Below are 22,930 nucleotides of genomic sequence, written 5' to 3'. Positions count from 1 at the left end.
CTGTCCTCCATAGTTTGGAGAGTTTTGTCGCACCTGTCTGTGCGCCCGTTTTGTTTCGCCTGCGCGCGGAGTTTCGCCTTCGGGCTATTTAGTGCTTGCACGGTTAGAGATTTCACTAAAGTCTTTGGAACTATACTTCTGCGTCCTGCGCCTGATTCCACCACCACACCCACTTACACATCCTTGACACATCACTTTCCCACACACACAGACCACCTCCTATGTTACACCAGCCTGTTACACCTCCCATGTTACACCAGCTTGCACACAACCTGCAATATTCAGTCATATTCATCATCTCTCAGCTTTAATAATTTTATAACATGTCCACGTCATGTTTTAAGTGATTCCATATTCATTTTGAAAGATACAAGTACAGCTCAAATCTATTACAAATGTCGATTATCCTTCTATCAATTGGAACATAAAACATCACAAGTCATTAAGCAGTCATGACATTTGAACGCAGTTAATATGACTTCACACAGACACAATGGGTCAGTTAGATTGTGCTCACTGCGCTCTGTGTTATCGGGGCCACATGGGTTCATTATTCAACCTTTCAGACCATTCTTCTCAGCCAGGATCGCTCTTCTTAAATTCGCCTTGGCTAGAGGGGAAGCAGCTGTCAAACTGCTCACACTCATCCAATACATACAGTACCAGTCAAATGTTTGGACACACCTACTCATTCAAGGGTTTTTCTTTATTTTTTTAAACTATTTTCTACATTGTAGAATAATAGTAAAGACATCAAAACTATGGAATAACACATATGGAATCATGTAGTAACCAAAAAAAGTGTTAACCAAGAAGGAGAATGATGGAGTGCTGCATCAGATGACCTGGCCTCCACAATCACCCGACCTCAACCGAATTGAGATGGTTTGGGATGAGTTGGATCACAGAATGAAGGAAAAGCAGCCAACAAGTGCTCAGCATATGTGGGAACTCCTTAAAGACTGTTGGAAAAGCATTCCTCATGAACCAGGTTGAGAGAATGCCAAGAGTGTGCAAAGCTGTCATCAAGGCAAAGGGTGGCTACTTTAAGAATCTCAAATATAAAATATATTTTGATTTGTTTAACACTTTTTTGGTTACTACATGATTCCATATGTGTTATTTCATAGTTTTGATGTCTTCACTATTATTCTACAATGAAAATAGTAAAAATAAAGAAAAACCCTGGAATGAATAGGTGTGTCCAACTTTTGACTGGTACTGTACACTCACACACACTCACCTAGTTTGCTGCCTAGATAAATAGTAATTAGTGTGTGGCCAGATTGTTCACACCAGTGTGCCTCAGTAACATGCACTCACGAATGCCAGCATAGACATACTGTACATACATGCAAAACATAATGTAGAAATCTATAGAATTTTATCTGGGCAATAACTTTTGTGTGTGTGTGTGTGTGCACGCTTCAGTGTTTTTGTGTGCGGGCATGCTTCCGTGTTTTTCTGCATTTGTGTCTGTGGAGGGCAGTCAGATGAAGGGTCACTGGCTGGTGTGTGGGCTACTAGCGTTAAGATTAAAGACCAGTGGTCACCGTGGGCGACACATTAATTGTCCGGCCTAACAGAGGCGGAGATACTTTTTTTTTCTCAACTTCCCTTCTGCCCGCTGTTTTATGTCCCTAGTCTCCTTCCCTCACTCGTTAACAACCTTCACTCCTGCTTCGTTAGAGGCCCCTTAATTTACTTTTATTTGATTATTCATGAGCTTGTTTATCTGATTGGTTCTCTCATGCTGTGACTTGTAGGAATGCATCCTGGGAGAAATAAAGACAACTAAAATTTCAAATGAACTCACATTTACATTTAAGTCATTTAGCACCAGTCTTCTATATCCTTATCACTGGCCCCTCTAGGATTCCTCTAGCCAGAAACTTTTCAAAAATACTATTTCGAAGTCATGGTTGAACTTTGGGTTAATTACTATCATAACTTTTAAGTTGGGAACTTTGTTTAGTTGGCTGGCTGGAGTGAGATGGGGTTTGAGGGTGGTGGGCGGTGGGCTCTGTAGTGTCTGACTGAGCCCTTCTCAGAGTGGAGCTGCTTGGAGAGAAAGAGAAAGAGAGCTCACGCTGAACAGAGGGAATTCTGGGATGAAGCTCCCAGCCTTCATGAAGGATGACAGCCCAGGGGTTCAGTGTGATTATGAGGTCACACTGGAACAAGAAATAACATGGTGAAATTATTATTTTCTCAGACAGATTAACCTTCAGAACAGATTTGCTAAGAATCGATTTAACTAAGAATCAGAATAGTTTCAGTCAGAGTGGGAGAGGAGAGGGGATATTACACTCCACTGTAGATTAACTGTAGATTAACCAGGGATAGATTAACTAAGAATAACAGAGTTGAATTACCCAGCTTTCAGTTTTACTGTACTTGCAGTAAATCCACTGTGCGTGTGTGTACGTGCACGTGTGTGTTTTCTGCTCATAGAAACGGACACCTGAGTTGCTGTGGATTGAAACATATATTCGTTCTCCCAGAGACATTGGCTTCTGTTTTTTGGCCTCCTAAACTGCTTGTCATCCACAGACATACACTAGCACAGGAGTACAGAACAGCTTGACAGTTAAAACAGTGCGTGTTTTTTAGCACCGGCGGCAGAGACAAAGAAGCTTATGACACGCGGTTTGTTCAAATGCCACCATTCTGCAGGGTTTTCACGGTTCACTTTGACCATTCGTCCACTTAAACACACCTCTAAAACTGTCCTGGAGGCAGAAGGTATTACTACATCAAACGGCTTCACCTGATGTAGGATCTTAATTTGAGCCAGTTTGCCTCAGCAGGAAAATAATCCTGCAGCAACAGGAAATGTGAATTATTATGTGGATTATAATTCATGGATATTTTTTGTAGGGGTTGATACATTTCACATTAGGGCAAATCAAGTCTGACATTTTAAAGTGGAAGTTACAAACTTTAGAAGCCTTTTTAAACATTGAATACACTACAAGTTTGCATTTCCTGCTGTGAATGAAAATGCTCATCAACAAAAGAGTGATCAAATTAAGATCCTACATTTGTAGGCCTTTTACACAACCCTGGCCTCTACAAACACATACAACTACACACTTCTACTGATGGGGCTGCTTGTGATGGTACTATCTGACCCTATTTCAACACATATTGTAGGCCTATGTGGTGGGCCTGAGCAATATGGCTGATGGTTATAATGTTTTGGCTGGTTTCATTGCTTCCCCTTGCCATTCCTTAGAGATATAGCTAGCATTGTCTTTCTCATTGTGTGAGCTGATAATGGAATAATTAGAGATTTGTGCTTACTGTAAGATGTTGCACTAGCCCCTCCCCATGCAGTCAGTACTCCGCATCTTGTGTGAGAGTGTGTATGTGTCTGTAGCTCGTATACACTCAGGGAGCTGGGTGGGCAGTGGGGAGGAAGTCTGTCAGACTGCAGGCCCTGTAGGATGTGACCTTAACCCACGCTAAGCTAACCAATAAGGGCCCACACGTGGGATTCCTCCCCGTGAGCTAAACACTAATGCTAGCACTCTGTTGGGCCAGAACACACAACACCCTCCCTGACTGAGAGACATATATACACACACACACGCACATTTACTGTACGTACACGTATGCTGCGTCGCGAAGAGAGAAATATTATCTGTGAGTGATTTATGAGCTGACCTTATCATGCTGATATATAAATAAACCTGTCTCTTAGAGACACGGCTGTATTCTGGGCTGAAGTTAAGGCCCCGCTAGTTTCAGATGCATGCTCTTTTGCAATTTCGACTTGCACTTCTCTTGCACTCTGTTCTTTTCCAACCCTGGCGCCAGGCTTGGTAATTTACCTTATTATAAGAGCTCGCTTGCGGTGAGGTGGGAGGGGTGGAAATAATTGAGGTGTGTCCTTACAAAATGTTTTAAAGCAGTGCTAATAGCTAAATGTCCCCAAATTAATATAGAGTTCAGAGTTCGTTTTGATATTTCAACCTGCGTGTCCTGATCACGTCTGGTGGGGGTAGACAAACTCAATATGCACACGATGGCGGATGCATGCACGGCGACGTGTGCACACATTGCCTTTTGCTCATGCAACGAGAGATGTGATTTTTGATATCATGCTTCTGACCCGACCCTATTTAGAAATATTGTTGTTGTTTTAACAAACAGATTGGTTTTTAATCAAATTAAATGAAAAATAATCAAACTAATTTTAACGATTCACCGTCCATGAGTTTGTTGAGAACATACATGGCTCGAATGCAATGCAATTTTATCTGCTATTTCTGTAGAAGTGCAAATATGATCTGTAAGATGGTTTCGTTATGTTTATAAAACATTACATTTGGGAGCATTATAACAGTGAGTGGACATTCCCCCTTTCTCTTTATATTGGATCTTTGTCCCGCTCCTGTGAAAAGTTTGGGTGTGCATAAAACCCTCCATAGTCTTAAGTTGCCTTGTCTGTAGGCCTATAATACGCCCACGGGGAGCAATTATTACATTTACATTTACGTCATTTAGCAGACGCTCTTATCCAGAGCGACTTACAAATTGGTGCATTCACCTTATAGCCAGTGGGATAACCACTTTACAATATGTGTTTTGTTGTTTTTTGGGTGGGGTAAGGGGGGGTAGAAGGATTACTTTATCCTATCCCAGGTATGGTGCCTGTAACTATTTAGACAGCCTATTTAAAACAAATTGTTGTTTTGTTTTTGATTATATACTGTCTTTTTAGGCCTTATCAATAGCCTAGTGAATTTAATCTTGCTCATTGACTATGCTTGGCATGCCTATGTCCAAACTGCAATTTACAGTGTGGTGTGTGTGTGTGTGGTGTGTGTGTGTGTGTGTGTGTGTGGTGTGTGTGCGCAGGGAGGGGAGTCTAAGATCGTCTGCCCCCTGCTATATAAAGAGCTGCTGGGGTCTTATTGAAGCACTTGTTATTGACAGCTCCTGGGTGTGTAATTCATCATGCTGTCTCCAGGAAAGACCCATGCTATGGGTTGCTATGGAGCCCATGCTCTGACTGCCAGCAGCTCATACCACAGCATTACTGCTCTCAAATGGATCCTTCTGTCCTGCTTACTGATTGATCAAGGAATGACCACACTTATTTGGATAGTACTTTTACTATTAACGATGGACGACAATGGCACAGACAAAATGGCAGCCACAAAGCGTCCCTTTCTGTAATGATTTTTCAGAACATTTGATCATTAAGGTCATAAACCCTTGAGAGATTGGAGAACATGATTCCCCCCCAGTGGGGTTTTAAGAGACTTGAGAGGGTTGTTAGTAACGTTGCTTAGAAACCAAGTGGTATTTTGGCCAGGGCACATTTAGTATTTTATTTTTTTAAGAAAATGTTGTTGGATCCATTTTCATAAAAGCGATAATATTATGCGTATGGCTGGGGGGTTGCTGCTAGTAATGCCCTCCAGGTGTGTTGCCCATATTAATGATGGCCTACCACTGCATCTTTTGCGCTATCACTGTACTGTCATCCAGTAGCATAACTACCTTCTCCTGCTCTCTAATCTGTGGGAGTGAAAACTGGGTGAAAATGGGGTGTTTATGAAGGTGTGGTCGATGCAGCCATAGCTATGTCTCCCTATCGTTGTTTTGTGTATCATATTCCTTTCATTTGCTTCTCTTTGTTTTGTCTTGTTTTTCGGGGGTGGGAGTGTGGGGTTAAAAAAACAAATGCATATTTATGAAATCTAATTTCAGCCCACTAGCCAAGTACGATATGCAGCAGGCCCTAATTATATCTGATAAATATGCATGACTAACGACATTTGAGGATCTCCAATAATCAGAGCATAGACGGAGAGATCTCATTAAAACACAATGGCAACTCATATCTGGATGCAGTCGTGAGGTATATACACCCTGAGAAACCATTATAGTATAGCAGTACATCAAGTATAGCAGTATAGCAGTACATCAACAACAATATCACAGCACCATCATGTTGAGAAACAGATCCACACTTGGATCAACACAGATCAATACACAAATCCTTAGTAATCAAGTATAGGAATTCCAATCGTCCACAACCACATCTCAAAAACCAATGGGCTGAAACCTAAAGGTTTAAATGTATCATGCTTTATCATAATCTCTGTCCTGTTACCCTCATATACAATGTTAAACAGGAAGATGTACTCTGGCTTTTACACCTGCCAAACTGGGATCATAATCATCATCGTCGTGCTTCATTGTTTTAATGGGCCATATTTAAAACAGGACAGTTAGTTGTTGGCTGGCAAACCGATGGCATATCGGTCTGAAGAGGTCTCTCATCTGGGTGTAAATCTCTGTGAGATAGGTTGGCACCTGACTCCTTCCTCTGCCTCTCCACTTGACGGTCTGAGATACCAACCTAGGAACGTCTTTTCAAATCACACATTCTCACTCCATTATGACCCACACAATGTTTTACCTTTTTAAGAACAGATACAGTGTCACTTTTTCCATTTATCTCTTGTAATCAAATGTAACATTTCACACTATTGCTCTTATTGTTAAATATATTTCTTTTTTTTTTACTACATAGATTCAAATAACGTGTGAATCTTAAAATTACAGACATTTAGAGTAAGAGTGACACTTTTTCCAACTTTAATATTGCAGATAGATTGTGGCTTCTATCAATGTAATTGTCTGCATCATTTCCAATCCCCCGTATATATTTAAATATATTTTCCTTTATTATTTTCCCCTAACCCTACCATACCTCCCCTAATTGGATTAAACTAATGGACAACAATACTTAGGCTTCTACTTCCAGCTTATACATACTATATACATTTTACAGGCACAGTATATTTTATATTCTATATACATTTTTTTTGTTGTTGTTGTTTTTAGGCCCAGCCTTCAGCTACCCTCAACCCCTCCCATCTATCTCTGAAGACCATCTGTCTCTGAAGACCTTTCCTAATTGCCATATATTCTTCAACTGTACTGTGATGTTTGACAAAAGTTCTGAACCTTTCTATTCTCATAGTTTCTACAGATTGTAAATTAAAGATAGACATTTTTGCTAAGAGTATTGATCGATTTCACTATGACTTTTCAAATCACCCAGCAGTGCTATTTGCAGAGTTCGCTCCAGGTAAATGTTGCAATTCTTTAGCCTTGAACCTGTGACCAAAAACAAACTACATATGGGCAGTTCAAAAACAAGTGATCTAATGATTGTGTCTCTTCACAGCAAAATCTGCAGAGCTGGGATGGTTGTATCCCCCATATACAGTGCATTCGGAAAGTATTCTGACCCCTTGAAATGTTCCACATTTTGTTACATTACAGCCTTATTTTAAAATGTATTAAATATCTTTTTTTCCTCATCAGTCTACACACAATATTAAAAAAAAAAACAGATACCTTATTTACATAAGTATTCAGACCCTTTGCTATGAGACTTGAAATTGAGCTCAGGTATATCCTGTTTCCATTGATCATCCTTGATGTTTCTACAACTTGATTGGAGTCCACCTGTGCTAAATTCAGTTGATTGGACATGATTTGGAAAGGCACACACCTGTCTATTTAAGGTTCCACAGTTGACAGTGCATGTCAGAGCAAAAACCAAGCCATGAGGTTGAAGGAATTGTCCGTAGAGCTCCGAGACAGAATTGTGTCGAGGCACAGATCTGGGGAAGGGTACCAAAACATTTCTGCAGCATTGAAGGTCCCCAAGGACACAGTGGCAGCCATCATTCTTAAATGGAAGAAGTTTGGAACCCCCAACACTCTTCCTAGAGCTGGCCGCCAGCCAAACTGAGCAATCGAGGGAAAAGGGCCTTGGTCAGGGAGGTGACCAAGAACCTGATGCTCACTCTGACAAAGCTCCAGAGTTCCTTTGTGGATATGGGAGAACCTTCCAGAAGGACAACCATCTCTGCAGCACTCCACCAATCAGGTCTTTATGATAGAGTGGTCAGACAGAAGCCACTCATCAGTAAAAGGCACATGACAGCCCACCTAAAAGGACTCTCTGACCATGAGAAACAAGATTCTCTGGTCTGATGAAACCAAGATTGAACTCTTTGGCCTGAATGCCAAGCGTCACGTCTGGAGGAAACCTGGCACCATCCCTACGGTGAATCATGGTGGTGGCAGCATCATGCTGTGGGGATTTTTCCAGTGGCAGGGACTGGGAGACTAGTCAGGATCGAGGGAAATATTTAACAGAGCAAAGTACAAAGAGATCCTTGATGAAAACCTGAGACTGAGACCTGAAAATAGCTGTGCAGCGACGCTCCCCATCCAACCTGACAGAGTTTAAGAGGATCTGCAGAGAAGAATGGGAGAATCTCCCCAAATACAGGTGTGCCAAGCTTGTAGCGTCATACCCAAGAAGACTCGAGGCTGTAATCGCTGCCAAAGGTGCTTCAGCAAAGTACTGAGTAAAGTGTCTGAAAACGTATGTAAATGTAATATTTCAGTTTTGTATTTTTAACACATTTGCAAACATTTCTAAAAAACGGTTTTTGCTTTGTCATTCTGAGGTATTGAGTGTAGATTGATGAGGGGAAAAAACGATTTAATCCATTTTAGAATAAGGCTGTAATGTAACAAAATGTGGAAAAAGTCAAGGGGTCTGAATACTTTCCGAATGCACTGTATATAACATTCTATTGGTTGCAAGAATTTTGTATAATTAAATTGAAAAACTATACATTTTGAATCAGGTGTCGTTTTGTGTATCAGTTCATAAACCATGTGCCATGGAATCGGCACATCGAAAATCTCTTCCCAACTATTTTGTGATCTATATGGTGCAGCTGTCAATTTTTTTGTCCTCAAATTAAACTGGTATACTTTTTTATTTATCACAATTTTCTTTAACCAATTTTGGTCTTTAATGCAGGGCCGACAGATAAGTTCCTTACCTTCTCCCCTTCCACTTGCCTCCTCCATTTTTGCAGGAAATGCTGCAATCAGTTGGTTGTAATTTTGGATAGAGAAGACATTTCCATAAATTTTTGTTTACTGCATGTGTGACAACTCCACCAGTCCTATTTATGATATCAGTTACGAAGATTATACTGTTTAAAAACACATTTTTCAAAAAAGATTAACCATAATATTTGTTCTAATATTTGTCCTGTCTTTTCTGGTAGACTAAAAATAGCCATATTTTGGAAACACTATATCCCTGACTCAGTTGAATGTGTAGGCTACAGCATAGTCAATAACATCCATTCAGTATAGCGGTTTCATTTCCATGACATTTACAGGCACCGTTACAGACAGCCTAGCCTGCCGGTCTTAAAATGGAGTCAGATGCTTGTTAATGAATTGTTGTCTTTACAGGCAGCTAGCTGGCTCCTTTCTCCCTTCCCTCAGCCTGATAGGGCTCACATCCTCATCTTGTCATAGCGTGTTGTAGCATCATATGCCATCACTCTAGCGTGTTAGAGTCTGTCATCAGGTGGAGTGGCTGCAGCAGGGGAGGTGAGGGGTGGTGTAGAGGTGGGGTGGGGGGTATTCAGCAGACAGTGAGCGCCAGCCACATAAAGCCTTTATCACGCCTAAACGACTCCATCTCCCAAAGCCAGGGCCAGATTAGCGCCGCCCATTCGAGTGGAACCATGAGAAGGCAGTAACCAACTAAACAGAGCTGTGAGGGGGAAGCCAACATAGTCGCACCGGAGGGGGAGAGAGATGTCACGCTTTTTTAGTCTTCCTGATTGATGTGTCAATGGGCTTTTATTGCTGTCGTGTTCTCTGAGGAGTCAAGTCGATTACATGGAGAGCGTTTTATACTTCAAAGTACTGTAGCATGGATGGATATACAGTATCCAACATGTGAACATGTGAATGGGAACATGTCTTAGTTGTTCAGTTGGTTGTGGCAGCTCAAGTACACAATGTACACGATATAATGCAAATATTACGCTCTTACGTGCATATGTAACTGATGTAGGCCTACTGTGTTTACATAATTGTTAATGACTCTCATTGTTGTGTGTCTCTCTCTCTCTCTCTCTCTCTCTCTTTCTCTCACTCTCTCTCTCTCTCTCTCTCTCTCTCTCTCTCTCCAAACACAGACCCACTAACGAACCATGACCTCTGACCCTTGTGTGTACCCAGGTGTGGCGTGTTGGCTGTGGGAGCTGTCAGTCTGCAGCTGGCCTATCAAGAGCTCTCAGGAGGATGGACCAGAGCAGACAGTCTAGCTGAGGATGCCCCCCGTCCCTCCCCCGCTCTACACCTGCTCTCTCACTTCTCACACTATGCTAGGAAAACACACTCTGCATCTCTGCTTTTGACCAACCCCCCCACCCCTCCCAATACCTAATTTCTCCCAGTATCTCCAATAACCTACTAATTTTAGGCTAGAAGACCAGAGGACATGTCCTTCCCAGAGAGTGGTCTCAGACGGCAGGGTTCTGGTGGGACGCGGCGCTCCAGCCCCCGCAGGATGTCTGACCCGTGTCTGGTGTGTCTCCTGGGCCTGGCCCTCTGCCTGACCCTGTCCTCCTGCCAGCGGGCCGATCTCAGTGGGAAACACCCTATGGTCACCACGGGCTACGGCAAGCTGCGCGGCGTCAGGAAGGAGCTCAACAACGAGATCCTGGGGCCCGTGGAGCAGTACCTGGGCGTGCCCTATGCCACCCCGCCTATCGGCGAGCGCCGCTTCCAGCCCCCTGAGGCACCAGGTTCCTGGCAGGAGATCCGCAATGCCACCCAGTTTGCCCCAGTGTGCCCGCAGAACGTACACGGGGTGCTGCCTGAGATCATGCTGCCGGTGTGGTTCACTGACAACCTGGATGCTGCAGCAGGCTACGTTCAGAACCAGAGTGAGGACTGTCTGTACCTCAATGTCTACGTGCCCACTGAGGATGGTGAGTCCAGCCCTGTTCCATCTATCAGGCCAGAGTACACTTCCAGTCAGGCAGGCTCAGACTGTCTAGTGGTGCTACTGCTGGAGATTAAGAGATCTCCTCAGTTTTGGTCAGATAAATCAGGATGTGAATTACCTAACTGGTGTGGAGTAGGTTAGGTTCATTTAAGGTTAGGAGTAAGCTACCACATTTACACCTCTGAGGTATCACTACTAACCTTGTGTTTCGTCTCCGGTTGAGAAGCAGGTCCTTCTTGGCTATCTCACTACAGAGGAAGTCGGTAGTGTGAAAAGGACCAGGATTCATTAAATGTGTCATCCTCCTAAGCCATTTTATGTCACAGTGCAACTGGTATTTGGTCCCAACAAGAGGGAATGCTATTGAAGCGTCTTTATAGAGTGGTATCATTTGGATCATTCAGTCAGAAGATTGTAATCAGAGACACAAGGGCTCTTAAGCTGAGCCAATAGACACCCATGAGATTACCAAAGAATAGCAGCACTTACACTCATGTCAGCCTCGATTACTGTTTAGTCTGTTCAGGCAGGGTTGCCTTGATATACATACTGTACTCTAGTCCTGTCAGAGCAAGGAATTTTTTTGCCCAATAACTTCTGCTCAGTAGCTTCAGTGTATAGTAGAGCTGGGAATTGCCAGGGACCTCACAATACAATATTTTATTTATTTTAACAGGGAGTCATGCTGAGACCAAGGTTTCTTTCACAAATGAGCTCTTTATACTCATCAATAAACATCAAACAATGTGTCAATTGGCACCTACAGTGCCTTGCAAAAGTATTCATCCCCCTTGGCGTTTTTCCTATATTGTTGCATTACAACCTGTAATTTAAATGGATTTTGGGGGGGATTTCATGTAATGGACATACACAAAATAGTCCAAATTGGTGAAGTGAAATGAAAAAAATTACTTGTTTCAAAACATTCTAAAAAATAAATAACGGAAAAGTGGTGCGTGCATATGTATTCACCCCCTTTGCTCTGAAGCCCCTAAATAAGATTTGGTGCAACCAATTCCCTTCAGAAATCACATAATTAGTTAAATAAAGTCCACCTGTGTGCAATCTAAGTGTCACATGATCTGTCACATGATCTCAGTATTTATATACCTGTTCTGAAAGGCCCCAGAGTCTGCAACACCACTAAGCAAGGGGCACCACCAAGCAAGCGGCACCATGAAGACCAAGGAGCTCAACAAAACAGGTCAGGGACAAAGTTGTGGAGAAGTACAGATCAGGGTTGGGTTATAAAAAAATATCCGAAACTTTGAACATCCGACGGAGCACCGTTCAATCCATTATAAAAAAATGGAAAGAATATGGCACCACAACAAACCTGCGAAGAGAGGGCCACCCACCAAAGCTCACGGATGAGGCAAGGAGGGCATTAATCAGAGAGCCAACAAAGAGACCAAAGATAACCCTGAAGGAGCTGCAAAGCTCCACAGCGGAGATTGGAGTATCTGTCCATAGGACCACTTTAAGCCGTACACTCCACAGAGCTGGGCTTTACGGAAGAGTGGCCAGAAAAAAAGCCATTGCTTAAAGAAAAAAATAAGCAAACACGTTTAGTGTTCGCCAAAAGGCATGTGGGAGACTCCCCAAACATATGGAAGAAGGTACTCTTGTCAGATGAGACTAAAATTTAGCTTTTTGGCCATCAAGGAAAACGCAATGTCTGGTGCAAACACAACACCTCATCACCCTGAGAACACCATCCCCACAGTGAAGCATGGTGGTGGCAGCATCATGCTGTGGGGATGTTTTTCATCGGCAGGGACTGGGAAACTGGTCAGAATTGAAGGAATGATGGATGCGCGAAATACAGGGAAATTCTTGAGGGAGAGCTGTTTCAGTCTTCCAGAGATTTGAGACTGGGACGGAGGTTCACCTTCTAGCAGGACAATGACCCTAAGCATACTGCTAAAGCAATACTTAAGTGGTTTAAGGGGAAACATTTAAATGTCTTGGAATGGCCTAGTCAAAGCCCAGACCTCAATCCAATTGAGAATCTGTGGTATGACTTAAGTATTGCTGTACACCAGCGGAACCCATCCAACCTTTTGCCTTGAAGAATGGGCAACAATCCCAGTGGCTAGATGTGCCAAGCTTATAGAGACATACCCCAAGAGACTTGCAGACGGAATTGCTGCAAACGGTGGCTCTACAAAGTATTGACTTTGGGGGTGGTGAATAGTTATGCACGCTCAAGTTTTCAATTCTTTTGTCTTATTTCTTGTTTGTTTCACACAAAAAAATATTTTGCATCTTCAAAGTGGTAGGCATGTTGTGTAAATCAAATGATACAAACCCCCAAAAGATCCATTTTAATTCCAGGTTGTAAGGCAACATAATAGGAAAAATGCCAAGGGGGATGAATTCTTTCGCAAGCCACTGTAAGTATCGTGAAAACACTATATATTGCGATTCTCACAATTCTATATGTATTGCGATTTGATGTTCCAAACATATTGCTCACTATATGTCTGCTGCAGAGGGACGAGCGAGAGCCATGAGAAAATGTGTTTTGATCAGTCATGGAAATAAAAGTGCTGAAAAAATGTTGGCTCACTATTTAAAAATAAGATGGATAACAAGCTATAGGATTAAAAATACTGGGGTTTCGGCTCAGGTACAGCCGACTAGCGCTAGCTAACGCTACCTAGCAACAAAAAACAACAACCTTGGAGTCAAAAGTATCGATATAACATCTTCCAAAATAATATGTAACTATCAACCCCCCCATCACTTTATTGAAGTATACGCTCAGTGAAAAGGCCAGTGTTTGTTAGCTATGCTACTCCCTCACTGTGTGTCCACATTTGTAGAGTAAGTATATTTACGCATGGCTTGAGGATTGTTGAGACATTTCAATGGCAGAATGGACTAAAGAACATAGAAACACAAAATAAACGTTCAGTCTTGGCAAGGGACAACAGTAAATCTAGACCAAAGTATGTATATACAAGATCATCTTTATTGTCTGACTCAACTGGGCTGTGTTTGTTTCTCCTCTGTGTGCTCGGAAAACAATATTTTGCACATACTTGTGAGACTTACATTTTACATTTTAGTCATTTAGCAGACGCTCTTATCCAGAGCGACTTACAGTTAGTGAATGCATACATGTTTAAAATTTTAAAAAAAAATCATACTGGCCCCCCGTGGGAAACGAACCCACATCCCTTCCGGCCAAACCCTCCCCTAGCTTGGACGAAGCTGGACCAATTGTGAGCCACCCATGGGTCTCCCGGTCGTGGCCGGCTGTGACAGAGCCTGGATTTGAACCAGGATCTCTAGTGGCACAGCTAGCACTGCAGTGCCTTAGACCACTGCGCCACTCGGGAGTCACTTGACTTCTAGGTTTAGCATTTACATACAGTGGGGAGAACAAGTATTTGATACACTGCCAATTTAGCAGGTTTTCCTACTTACAAAGTATGTAGAGGTCTGTAATTTTGATCATAGGTACAAAAATCCAGAAAATCACATTGTATGATTTTTAAGTAATTAATTTGCATTTTATTGCATGACATAAGTATTTGATACATCAGAAAAGCAGAACTTAATATTTGGTACAGAAACCTTTGTTTGCAATTACAGAGATCATACGTTTCCTGTAGGTCTTGACCAGGTTTGCACACACTGCAGCAGGGATTTTGGCCCACTCCTCCATACAGACCTTCTCCAGATCCTTCAGGTTTCGGGGCTGTCGCTGGGCAATACGGACTTTCAGCTCCCTCCAAAGATTTTCTATTGGGTTCAGGTCTGGAGACTGGCTAGGCCATTCCAGGACCTTGAGATGCTTCTTACGGAGCCACTCCTTAGTTGCCCTGGATGTGTGTTTCGGGTCGTTGTCATGCTGGAAGACCCAGCCACGCTCATCTTCAATGCTCTTACTGAGGGAAGGAGGTTGTTGGCCAAGATCTCGTGATACATGGCTCCATCCATCCTCCCCTCAATACGGTGCAGTCGTCCTGTCCCCTTTGCAGAAAAGCATCCCCAACGAATGATGTTTCCACCTCCATGCTTCACGGTTGGGATGGTGTTCTTGGGGTTGTACTCATCCTTCTTCTTCCTCCAAACACGGTGAGTGGAGTTTAGACAAAAAAGCTCAATTTTTGTCTCATCAGACCACATGCGTGCGCTGCAGGATTTTAATCCATGACGGCGTAGTGTGTTACTAATGGTTTTCTTTGAGACTGTGGTCCCAGCTCTCTTCAGGTCATTGACCAGGTCCTGCCGTGTAGTTCTGGGCTGATCCCTCACCTTCCTCATGATCAATGATGCGCCACGAGGTGAGATCTTGCATGGAGCCCCAGACCGAGGGTGATTTGACCGTCATCTTGAACTTCTTCCATTTTCTAATAATTGCGCCAACAGTTGTTGCCTTCTCACCAAGAAGTCCTGTAGCCCATCCCAGCCTTGTGCAGGTCTACAATTTTATCCCTGATGTCCTTACACAGCTCTCTGGTCTTGGCCATTGTGGAGAGGTTGGAGTCTGTTTGATTGAGTGTGTGGACAGGTGTCTTTTATACAGGTAACGAGTTCAAACAGGTGCAGTTAATACAGGCAATGAGTGGAGAACAGGAGGGCTTCTTAAAGAAAAACTAACAGGTCTGTGAGAGCCGGAATTCTTACTGGTTGGTAGGTGATCAAATACTTATGTCATGCAATAAAATGCAAATTAATTACTTAAAAATCATACAATGTGATTTTCTGGATTCCGTCTCTCACAGTTGAAGTGTACCTATGATACAAATTACAGACCTCTATATGCTTTGTAAGTAGGAAAACCTGCAAAATCGGCAGGGTATCAAATACTTGTTCTCCCCACTGTATATGGGATTTGTATCTCCATTTTAGGCTGCCCAGTGTGCTTGCTTGTATCAAGGGCATTCAGTTCTGAGAATTTCAGCTGTGCTCCTGAAATCCTTTGTGTACTGAATCTCACTGGAGTTGAGCATTAGCTATAATCTGATTTCAGGCAGTGTTGCCAGTCTGTTTGGGGTTAACCCATTTAATAAGCCATTTATAGCACTCATAGAATTATTTTCAAGACCAGCACACCAATACACGCACACACACACACACACACACACACACACACACACACACACACACCCCCCAAAGGTAAATTCCTTTCCTGAAGATAATAATGTAGGTATGACATGTTAACATGCTTAGCTCAGGAACCAGTAAGCACAGTGAACCTAGGATCAGGTTGAGAGACTTTCCATATGCTACAAATGATAGCTCATCTCCTTGGTTGTCATGGAAGTCACCCTCTATACATTAGATTGTCATAATTGGTTGACCCAAAGCATCACTGCAATAGAGTGCCTGAGAATCCTAGCCTCATTGGTTCCCACTATTTGCCCCGAACCAATCATTTCAATAAGATGTGCTTGCCTCAGCAGATCAGCCTTTCCATCTGCATCAAGCAGCGTTCTGACAGGGGTCTGCTGATCTCTGATTACATTCTATGTGACAAGAAATCTAATGCTGAAGATTGACGTAATAACTTAAAGGCACAATCTGTAAGATTTCCTGCTGTTTCATGTTTTTTTTTCTTCAGTTAATGATATACAACTGCCTTACCGTAGCATAACCCAAACCAGAGTTGGGGCTGCTGTTGGGTTGAAGTGTAGACTCTGGATTGTGGCTTTAAGGAGAGGGATAAAGAGTATTTTGCTATTTTCTTTTGACAAGTTCTGCCCCCTTGTAGTTGATACATTTTCCAAGCATTGATTTATTTTCACTCAATAAAAGCATAATGAAACATAGCAGTGTAACTTCAATATTCTCTTGAATCAGGACCAATTAAACACATTTGGAGAGGGAAGGATTTATTTTCAAAGATTGTTCTGTATTAAGTAAAGCTAATTAGCAGGTAGTTTTTAACATAAGCCACATTCACAGACAAACACATACACACACAGTACTGACTCACAAAACTCACTCCACACAGAATTGCAGTAGATACTTTATGTTGATCCCCCTGGACTATGGATATGAAGTACTGTTACGCTGACCTCACAATAGAGACCCTTTTTATAGACCTAAATAAATTTCACGCCTATATAGTGTTACTGTAGTAACATATTGGGCTTTGCTTCACCCCATTACATATCAAAACCCAGCTCACACAGTGTAGTAGAAGTAATGGGCTTAGGCTGCAGTCTACATTTAGCCGACATGCATATTTCCCTGTTTATGGGGCGTTGTAACAGAGAGTTAGAGCGTCGCAATCCCATTGTAATGTCTACTCAGCAGTACACTGAGAAGGATGTGACATCACAATCCACCAGGCCACGTCTTGGCAGCATTCCAAATTAATTTCAGTTTTAATCCGATCAATATGTTCTACAGCCAAACAAAAAGATGGTATGTGCTCAAGAGTAATTTGATGCTCCTGAGTATAATATACATGTAGACTGGGAGGATGATGATGATTTGGGGGGGGGGACTGATATGAATAATAAATAAATATATAGTTATTCTGCAGTGTCAATTGCTATCGTGTGAATTGCCTTTGATGCAAGAACAAACCTCAAACAAATTATTATATTTTTGCTATCGCAGCAGCCCTTGATCTGGTGAAAATTGGATCAGGATTGTTCTTCGGGGGAAATGAGACATCGTTGTATACTGTAGCAGCCACACCTCTGCTAGCTCCTGCCTAGTGCAATACAACTCCATAGCTAATTAGCCCAGAAACTGAAGGTTTATCTAATTCCATGTACACAAAAGGGGGATGCCTTTGAAAGTGAGCTTTGGGCTGGAATGGGAAACGAGGGGGACCAGAAACACTGCTGGATTCTAGCTCGGCCTGGCCAACAGACATTTTTCATCCTGTTGGTTAATTGTGTTTAATCATTTTGTTAAGTGAGGCAGCACCTTGAATCCTAAATAGTGTATAAATAGGGTAGTGTGAGTTATGTTGTAAATCTTTTCTAAATACTGTCTAAGTACTGGAGAGAAGGGGAGATTACTGTAATTGGAAGGCCTGCTATTGGCTTGTGCCAAGGCGTCAGTGTAATGCGGTAGGCGAAGTCAGGCGCAGGACACAGAGCTAATCAAAAGGCGTACTTTACTCGAAGGTAAAAGAATGAACAACAACCTCCACGCAGGGAGGGAACAAACCCGCACACTAACGACAACCGAAACATGAACAAACACCCACAACACACAGTGTGAGACAGAGGGTTAAATAGGGAAGACATAACTACATAATGGGAAACAGGTGTGACCAATAAAGACAAAACAAGTCGAACATAGATACATGGATCGGTAGCAGCTAGTACTCCGGTGACGACGAACGCCGAAGCCTGCCCGAGCAAGGAGGAGGGGCAGCCTCGGCTGAATCCGTGACAGCTTGTGATTGGCTGAAATCATACTCTATGTCAAGTTGCTGTGGGGTATCCTGCTTGGGAGGAAAACTGAGTGTGTGTGATTTGGTTATTCCCAATGGTACAGGAGTGCCTGTCTGTGAGTGAGAGTGTGTTTTTTACATGAGGCATGTATTCTTGTCATATTCTGTCACATATTGTTAGGGGTCACTGCTCACACAGGCCTGTCGCTGTCCCCATCTATTACTTTCTGGGTGCTTATTTGTGTGTGAAAGAATTGAGTGTTCTTGAAAGTCAAAATAAAAAATGTCCATACAGCAGATATAGTTCATACAGTATTGACAGTTCCATATCCCTCATACCCAAGGCCTGTTTAGTGCACCACTCTATGTATCCCCCTTATTGACTGTCCCTCTAATGTACCCCCACCTTCTACCTGAATCTGAGGCCTCAGAATGACCCAACACTCACAGAGCACAGAGGAAACCACACATCACACCTTTTGCCCAATTTTAAGTGTAAAACCATGGAAGGAGGAAATACTCAGACAGAACCCCTTCTGCTCTCTGAGCTCCTCCCTCCCCCCCTCTCCCTTTGCATCCCCCCTCCCTCCTCCTCTCTATGCGGGCTGTGGTAGAGGAGGTCACAGACTCTGAATGCAAATCAGTTCCATGTCCTTCCCCACCAGGCCGCTATGTAGCCTGCTGCGCCCTCAACTCCAATGAAATTCAAATGGCTTTTTAGAATAATGAAAACAAAGCTGACCTAATGTCAGAGAAAAACACACACAGGGTCTCTGTTTAGTCCAGCTGTGCCTGGGTCCCTCACGTAGAGAATCCCCTGTACTGTATGAGCCGTCAGCCTGCTCGGCGAGAGCACTGTGTCATTGCATTCCTATTTCCTCCAGACGCTCCTTAGCCAAGCGCCTCAGATCCCTCATTTTTATCGCTAGCGGATTGGCCATTTACCGTCCAGGCTCTTTATTAAAAAACATATTTCAGCATGCGGGGCCACAGAGCCAGGGATGGACGGAGGGAGGGGGGGTATGGGAATGGAACTGTGAGCACTGTGAGCCACTGGAGAAGCACGGTGGGGGCATGATGCTGTGTCTGACACCTCGTCAAACACACAGCACAGTATGGTCATGACACACTGGGGAAATGGAGAAGGACTGCAGACAGCAGCTTGTGTTCAGGCCGCTCCACGCTCACTCAACCGTGGAGAAAGTGTTGACTGGGAGGAGGGGGACAGGACAGGAGCTGAGCTAAATGATAATCTGTGGACCATTTGGATTTCACTGAACGCCAGCCCATTACATCATGTGTCAGTCAGTCTGCTGCCCAGCTCCTAATTGGAGCACATGTAAGGGCTGAAATAGATACTCTGTACCACTGTTGAACCAGCTACATTTCAACTGCACATATATTCAAATCAAACTTGTTAAAATTCTTTAGACGTGTTTTTTTTCAGTGTGGTTGATTTATTATGCGTAAGATGTGTTTTTTTTCTCACTCTTTTGGTTGCATCGCTGATCCTGGCTGTATCTGTTTAGTGCCAATTTCACTTTATAAATGGTGCTAGAATCAGGGGGCAAACTGCAGAAGAATTCTGAGGTAAAATCATCAGAATGAAAATTGCTTTTGGACCTTATTGACCTGACTGGAAAACGAAGGAAAAGCTTTCAAATCTATCAACACTGTTCTTGCTCAATAGTATGCAGACAAAAGAGATGCCTACCATTCTTTACCAGACTTGTTGTGCCTCCACACAACATCCTTTTCCTGGAAATGTATCAATGAGTTCATTGGAGTGAGAGTGATGGCTGAGAGATGAGGAAAGTGACAATGAGGTTGTCCATTAAAACGAGGCATGTATGTACATACTGCAGTATGGTATATGTGTGTTCATGATGTATGTCCAGTGGAGTATTTGAGAGTGTTTCAAGGATGGATGTGTGTATAATGTTGTTCTTGGCCATTCTCAGACATCTTGTTCATCGCCAAGCCATTGAAGCAGGTGTATAGGTACTGTAACTATCGCCTACTCTAAGTGGATGGTTGTCAGCATGGAGCTGAGAACTCTGTAGAACTGGCTCTGTCAATTAGCTGTGAGAGAAGGCCCCAGCTACAGCCCCATGCAGCACCACTGCACATGCTGACACCGTCACTGAACACAGACAAACCTGTTTATTTCTCTCCCCACAGAGCCATGTCTCTGTAAGTAAACAACACTGTCATACCTGCTTGTCGCATCCCAAAATGCACTGCAGAAAACATCCCAAAGTGTGCTCCAGCACAACACATTTTCTCCTCCAACACAAAAACCTCCTTTGACAGCACAGCAGATCTCAAGAAAACACATCCAACAATCATCTCGGATTGAGCCTCCTCTCCCATCACAGAGACAGACTTGGGCTTCCAGGAAGCATTACGCCCATGCAAAGTCTTTAACTGAAGTCTGCCACTCCATTTCAAAGGGAGACAGGTTCCATTTCAGCGGAGCTGCTCTCTGTGTGCAGCTTAAGCTCTTTAATGGGTATTAGAGCAGGTATGAAATCACTGTGTTCTCCATTAAGCGGTTAGGTGTGGTATTAAAGTGCTGCTGGGAAAGTGCTGACTGGGGCTAATCTTCCTTCCCCTCCATTACCAGGCTGTCTACCTATCGTCCCTCACCCCCCTCACCCCCACCCCCTTACTGGAACTGCCCTTACACCGGGGGGACTGTGGGCGGAAGGGAATCAGGTCAACATTGATCGCTCCCCCTATAAAAAAGCACTTTCATATGAGGATTGAGGAAGCACTCTAGTAATGATGAGAGAGAGCAGAGAGAGAGAGCAGTGCTGGTGGTCTGGGTGTGTCCCTGTTCCAGCAGCCATTCATACACCAGTGCAGAGTGTTGGCGATGCGTTTTGCCAATAGATCTGTCTCCGTATTTGCGGCGCAGTGTGACAGAGGCTGTTAGCACCTTATGAGGGAGCCATCAGAAGACAAGCGGAGAGATGTAGTTAGCACACTGTGAGTCTGATAAAGCTGCTAGCTCACCAACAGAGAGTACACTATGTCTGATAGATGAGAGTGTATCGCCAACACACAGGGAGAGAGGACCCACTGGGCACAGATGTCTATTCAACGTCTATTCCACGTTGGTGCAACATACAGAGGCTTGCGAAAGTATTCACCCCCCTTGGCATTTTTCCTATTTTGTTGCCTTACAACCTGGAATTAAAATGGATTTTGGGGGGGTTTGTATCATTTGATTTACATAACATGCCTACCACTTTGAAGATGCAAAATATGTTTAATTGTGAAACAAACAAGAGCGTGCATAACTTGAGCGTGCATAACTATTCACCCCCCCCAAAGTCAATACTTTGTAGAGCCACCTTTTGCAGCAATTACAGCTGCAAGTCTCTTGGGGTATGTCTCTATAAGCTTGGCACATCTAGCCACTGGGATTTTTGCCCATTCTTCAAGGCAAAACTGCTCCAGCTCCTTCAAGTTGGATGGGTTCCGCTGGTGTACAGCAATCTTTAAATCATACCACAGATTCTCAATTGGATTGAGGACTGGGCTTCGACTAGGCCATTCCAAGACATGGAAATGTTTCCCCTTAAACCACTCGAGTGTTGCTTTAGCAGTATGCTTAGGGTCATTGTCCTGCTGGAAGGTGAACCTCCGTCCCAGTCTCAAATCTCTGGAAGACTGAAACAGGTTTTCCTGGGATGTTCAAAGTTTCAGATATTTTTTTATAATCCAACCCTGATCTGTACTTCTCCACAACTTTGTCCCTGACCTGTTTGGAGAGCTCCTTGGTCTTCATGGTGCCGCTTGCTTGGTGGTGCCGCTTGCTTGGTGGTGTTGCAGACTCTGGTGCCTTTCAGAACAGGTGTGTATATATACTGAGATCATGTGACAGATCATGTGACACTTAGATTGCACACAGGTGGACTTTATTTAACTAATTACGTGACTTTTGAAGGTAATTGGTTGCACCAGATCTTATTTAGTGGCTTCATAGCAAAGGGGGTGAATATATATGCATGCACCACTTTTCCGTTATTTCTTTTTTATAATTCTTTGAAACAAGTTCTTTTTTTCATTTCACTTCACCAATTTGGACTATTTTGTGTATGTCCATTACATGAAATCCAAATAAAAATAAATTTAAATTACAGGTTGTAATGCAACAAAATAGGAAAAACGCCAAGGGGGATGAATAGTTTTGCAAGGCACTGTAAATTCATTGAAATGATTCAACCATTGTGTGCTTAGTAGGGAGTGTCGTAAACACCATAAAGCGAGAGTATGTTGTTAGCATAGCTAGCATGCCAGGTGGCACAATGTTATTAGCACACCGTGTGTGTGTGGACAGGATAGCGTGCTAAATGCTAACAGTGATTGAGAGGGACTATAAAAGCTGTGTAGTGATTGGGCCGGTCATGTAGCGCTCCACTGACAGATGGAGACAATAAAGAAATGAACAGGATCCATATCGGCCAGGCTTACAGAGAGCGGCGCGCCAGTGGGGCGGCGGGTCACTCTGATAATGCTTGTTATTGTCTGTCCCCTATGGAGCGTTTAACCGCCGTTACCATTAAACCTTAATGTGGGCCACCTCTGTGACCTTGGCGTAGGGGGGCCCTGTCAGAAGCCCTCACATGGCTGTGTAAATACTGAACCACCACCCCCTGGCCGGCTTCTTGTAG

General features: G+C 43.3%; 1 pseudogene across 1 annotated transcript in view; it reads left to right on the top strand.

The window, feature by feature from the left end:
* The window catches only part of LOC311118990 (neuroligin-2-like), an 88,560-nt pseudogene that overhangs the window by 10,422 nt on the left and 55,208 nt on the right, over nt 1-22,930 (top strand). The window contains exon 2 of the transcript XR_014615726.1: nt 10,102-10,856. The product of XR_014615726.1 is annotated as a neuroligin-2-like (transcript). The remainder of the gene's footprint in view (nt 1-10,101; nt 10,857-22,930) is intronic.

Source organism: Coregonus lavaretus (assembly GCF_964263955.1).
Source record: "Coregonus lavaretus genome assembly, contig: HAP1_SCAFFOLD_441, whole genome shotgun sequence".
NCBI lineage: Eukaryota > Metazoa > Chordata > Actinopteri > Salmoniformes > Salmonidae > Coregonus > Coregonus lavaretus.
Note: the sequence above shows the minus strand (reverse complement) of the source record. Positions and strands in the feature narration are given on the sequence as shown.